Here is a 5,916-nt window from a genome sequence, read left to right on the forward strand (position 1 = left end):
CGCTCATTTGTAATAAAGCATTGTTATTGGTTTTAGCGAAATATTTCGTGTGCAATTACTGAAGTGAAATGTAAGAAATCAAGTGCATTTATTGGATGGAACAGCTCACCAAATGTTTATTGTGGTTCTTGTTCTCAGAAACAATAAGATACTTACTCAGGTTTTTCTCTGAGCAGTAATTAGATGACCAGGAAGATAATTGTGTGGTTGTGTGTGCCGTGTTCAGTGAGCATTTTTTTTCAATTACAACTATATTTTAAGAATATAGGAAGGGATTAATAATCGTGTGTTAAAGATCTTAATTAAAGTCATATTTTCTTTTAAAAATTACGAGAATTCCTTTGTGCAACAATAATTTGGAGATCTCGGTATTGGACTAGGGTGGACAAAGTTAAAAATCACATGACACCAGGTTATAGTCCAACAGGTTTATTTATAAGCACGAGCTTTCAAGGCTATGGCTCTGTATCAGGTGATCTGGTCTCTTAGGAGAGACACTACTAGAGATACACAAGTGCCTTTCATTATCGTCCCAACAAGGAAGGTTGGGATTACTCAAATGAAAACTAACCAGTGTTCATTCCAATAATTGGGCTGAGAATTAATTAGACTGTTTCTGTGTAATGGACTGAGAATGAAATAGTATTTCACTATAATAATGGTACTAAGCACATATGCTCTTACTTACAAATTAACATCAGATTAATTGGAAGAAAGATAAATCGACATATCATGAGCTTATTGTAAATTCATAAAAAATACAACTGCTGAATACGTTTAAAGCAGTTTTTCTTATAAAGAAAAAGATAATGAGAATGTTTAGCAGTCGGACGGAATCAGCAGAAAAGGTCATTCACTGTGACTATTCAGCTGCAGACATCTTCTCTTCCTTCCACAAATGTATAACTTGCAACAATTCCAAATGTATTCTAATTGATAAAGGAAAGAGCAAACACCTGTAAATTCTATTTTTTTGGTTACGAAAAAGTCACAAATTTAAATAATCTTACTGTGATCAGAATTACAATAAATCTTTGTGTTGAAGAAAAATATAATCAAATCAAATCAAAATATACATCGATATTCACAATAATTGGCAGAGTGAACACTGCAATATCTTTCCATTAGTTGATGTACTGAGCCATATTTCCACTTTTCTATCCCTGACTGGATTGGTCAATGGTTAGATATTAGCAATAACTAAATTATTAATATGCTGTCAGTGAACTGAATATTAATGAGAAACTTCACATTGCTGTTTGAACGAGCAATGTGTCAAAATAAACAGCAATTATTGGTGAAATATCATTAGATATCTCTTAATCGATGAGGCTGTGATTACTTTGATTGATGAAATGAGTAGTATTCCAATATTTCCAATGAGCATTGGATGGAAAATTGATACTTTTTGGTGTAGAGCTGAATTTTTTTTATTGTAGTATTGGCAGTAATAATCAATGGATTAAAGTATGATGTGCATCACACCTTACTGAATATTTTCAAGTTTTCTAACAGGTTTCTAGTCCAATCTTCAATTTAAAAAGGGTAATTTTGGCTCAGCACATCAGTAACTGCAAACATTTTCAACACATCTCCAAAGTTATTAATATTATAATTTTTAAAAAATCAAAAAATTACCTCTGTAAATGTCATTGACTCTATCTTTAGATTATAGTCAAGTTTGTTCTCTACTTATTTTCTTCCTATTTCTGACACCAGTGGCTAAATATTGATTAGATTAAATGTCATATGAGTGAGGTATTAGTTTTCTCTGAAAGATGTGTGCAGCACAGGAATGGGTCGTTTGGCCCGTAACGTTGTGCTGAATATAATCCAAAAGAAACTCATCCCTTCTGCCTATCCTTGGTCCATATCCATCCAAATTATCTAAATGAACATTAAATAGCCTTAATGTATCTGCCTCCACCACAAACCCTTGAAGTTCATTCCAGAGACCTACCACTTCCTGTGTAAAAAGTAAATGCCCCTCACATGCCCCTTGAACTTCCCCTCCCTACCCCCCCAACCTTAAATGCGTGCCTCATAGTTTTGACGTTTCAACTCTGGGAAGAAACGTCCTGACTGCCAACCCTACCTATGTATCTCATGATTGTATAGACTTCAATCAATTCTTCCCCTCAGCCACCGCCACTCCACAAAAAAGCAGCCTCTCCAAATCCAGGCAACATCCTGGTAAACGCCCTCTGTGCCATCTCCAAAGCCTCCATACCCTTCCTGAAATGTGGCGAACAGAAGTGAATACAATACTTTAAGTATGCCTTAACCAAAGTCTTACAAAGTTGCAAAATGATATCCTGACTCTTGTAACCAGTTCCCTGACGAATAAAGGCAAGCATGCTATTTGCCTTCCTTACCACCCTATCTACTTGCATGGACACTTTCAGGGAGCCATGGTCTTGAACGCCAACATCCCTTTGAACAACAAAGCTGTTCAGGGTCCTGCCATTAACTATCTACTTTCCCTTAACATTTGAGCTTCCAAAGTGTGACACCTCATACTTGTATGGATTAAGCTTTACCTTTATTTCTCTGGCCATAGCTGCAGTTTATCTTTTTCCTGCTGCATTCTTTGACAACCTTCTACATTATTCACAACTGCACTGAACTTTGTATCATCTGCAAGCTTATTAACTCACCCAATTAGGTTTTAATTCATGTCACTTCTATATATTTGTATCGTAACCAGAAGGGTTCCAGTACAGATCCCTGTGGAAAAAAGACAGAAAATGAGGGAAATTTCTTGAATAAATGTGTTTTTTTCAATGACAAAACAATTCTGATGAATAATCTCTGAAGTTGTGATTTTTGTTTTAAATTAACCCAATATTTTAATTCTCAGTTTACTGATCTTAATGAATATCCAGTACAAACTGCTTTTAATATATTGAATCATTTGAAGTGTTGAGTTCTAACATTAATTATTATTTGATTGTCATTTCAATTCTCACACCATCATGAGATTCACATTTTAGTTGAATCCATTATTTCAGTATCACAATGAAATGTTAACATTCTTTTCAGGTCAACACACCTGCAATCAACCAGAGTTTTCTCACCCAACACTCATAGTAACTATCTCATTCTCTTACATTTGAATTCTCATATTAATGGAAGGATTATTAATCAGCCTTATCAATTAAGAGATGGCTAATTATTTTTCACTTCAATATTTCATTTTTTTTCAGATATACTGCACAATTACATTGCAATAAGGATTTTCTTATCAACCTTAAATTTGGTTTCAGCCACTTTAAAACTAATTATTGCTAATGTCTAACTGGTAATCATTGTTTAAATGCAATATATCCAGCTGTCGATGTGGAACAATGGCTCAATACATCAACTGACAAACAATATTGCACTCTACAATCTCTTAATCTTTGCAAAATAATTTTCAGTATGGAAGCTTAGTTGGATTGAATTGGCTGTGAGCAAAAATACATTCTGAAGAAAGGTCACTGGACCCAAAGTATAAACACTGAATGCTTCCCACAGATGCTGCCAGACCTGTTGTGTTGTTTTCCAGCAATTACTGATTTTGTTTCTGAGTTCCAGCATCCACAGTTTTTTGCGTTCTTGTACTGATTGTATTTCACTTCAATGCTAACATTTCTATATTTCTGATTAATACAAAAGAGCTAACTATTTTTCACATTAAACATTATTTAAATTTCATGTTTCTTGTGTACACAAACCTGATTAACAAATGTTTGATCTATTCTTTTACAATAAATCTTGAATTCTTAGAAATCACAATTTTGTGAAACTGAGGAAAGTTGTCTTTCGCTGAGTAGTCACGTTGAATGGCGAATGCTTTATTTCCAATTCATGTGCGTTACAAAGCAGGTCAATGTTAATTTATGTATATGAATAACTGCTTCAAACACATTGAATTATTTGATTATCATGAGAATTATATTTATTTAAGATCATTGCCGCTTCGTTCCATCATTATTAGAAATTAGGAATTCTTTTTATCCATTACACACTGGAGCTGTCTAATACAATCCTAGTCCAATTATCACGATAAATATCTGAGCAGTTTTCCCTGTGAGTGACCACAGTAAGTATATGATTATAGTCCTGCCCTTTCTGCATGGGAACATTATGGAGGGTTCTGGTAAAGTCTGTACTAATAGACCATGAGGTAGGCATTCAATTCCTACCTTAAACAGAGATGTGTCAAAGCACCTCAGAGTTGATTAGAAAATATCTAAGTGTCAATTGAATTACTTTTCAATCCAACATTTTCTCAACTTGTATCTGTTGTTGATTATAATGGTCACAATATATTGAATTTATTTGCTTCAGGTCACTGATTAAAGTATGAATGTTATTAAGGTAAGGGGGAAAGTTTTAAAAGGCATCTGAGGGGCAACTCTTTTCACAATGCGTGTTTGGCATACTGAGATGAGATGTGACAGGAAAGGCAGCGGCTGGTACGATTACAACATCTAAAAGACTTTTGGACAGTTACATGGATAGAAAACATCCAGAGGGATATGGGACAAACACAGGAAAATGAGACTAGTTTAGTTTCAGAAACCTGGCCGGAATGCCAAGTTGGGCTGAATGGCCTGTTTCTGTGCTGTATCAGTCTAACTTTCTACAATTCAAACTTGACTGTGATAGGTAAAGGAAAGCAAAAACGGGTATTAATTCTGTTTTGTCTCCATAAAAAAGTGACATGAATTTTAAATAATTGTGTCACATGAAATAGTTCACTCTTATTGTGATTAGAAATACAATGAATGCGAGCATTAAAGTGAAATAGAATTGAATTAATTCAACTGTGTTTCCATGGTTAAAATAAAAATTGATTTTCACAATGATTGTGAGTTTGTACACTGCAATATATTCACATCAGTTCATGTACTGAGCTATTATTACACATTTATACCCCTTACTGAACTGAACAATAGTTACACATTAGCAACACATAGATTTTTGAAAATATATCAGTGCACTTCAAAGAAGGAGATATTTAATGTTGCTATGTGACTGTGCAATGTGTAGACATGAACAGCAATCATTGCAGTGAAAAGTAATTACAGTTCTCTGAATTTATAAGGCTGAGATTACTGTGATTATTCAAACGAGCAAAAGTCAGTTTTCAAAGCATGTTGGGTGCAAAATCATTGGTTCCATTGTGGGATACTTGACCTGAAAACAACAGTATTGTTACAATGCATTAAATTAAAATATGGATCTGACTATACATGTTAGAAAGACAAACAAATTATTCTGTAATTATTATAAAGATAATGAATTCATAATAAATGTTGTAATCAGAACAAATAAGTTGACTCAACATTTTAAAAGCACTTTGCTCTGATGTTGATTAGACATCAGTAAGCTCGGTAAATTAAAGACTAATATCTAACAGCTGGATTGATGGATTGAGGACAATAAATGAGTCATTCGGTAATTATTGAAAAGAAATGACTTTTGCTCAAAATGCAGACAATACAGAAGGAATGTATTTCATTCAATTAGTTTACATGTAGAAACGTATGTTTTTAAATTATTTAATTTTATCCTGATCGATGTTCAAATGTTTGTGTCTGAATTAGGAAGAAAATAAGGAGATAACGAAATTTAATATCAGAGTGGCCACAAGATACAGTCCATGACATTTGATAGAAAAAGGAATTTGCATAATTTTGTAATTATTGAACATTGATAACCAATTAACTCCTCAGGTACTGAAGCAGTCCAACCCCAAGAACAAGATCTGGACAATCTCCAGGTTTGGGCTGACAAGGGGCAAGTAACATACATCCCACACAAATGCAGGCTGCGACCATCACGTATAAGAAATGACCTAACCACCATCACTTGACATTCAATGCTGTTACCATCACTGAACACCCACTATCAACATTATCCTGGGAA

The sequence above is a fragment of the Chiloscyllium punctatum genome, chromosome 50 (assembly GCF_047496795.1).
Source record: "Chiloscyllium punctatum isolate Juve2018m chromosome 50, sChiPun1.3, whole genome shotgun sequence".
Classification (NCBI taxonomy): domain Eukaryota; kingdom Metazoa; phylum Chordata; class Chondrichthyes; order Orectolobiformes; family Hemiscylliidae; genus Chiloscyllium; species Chiloscyllium punctatum.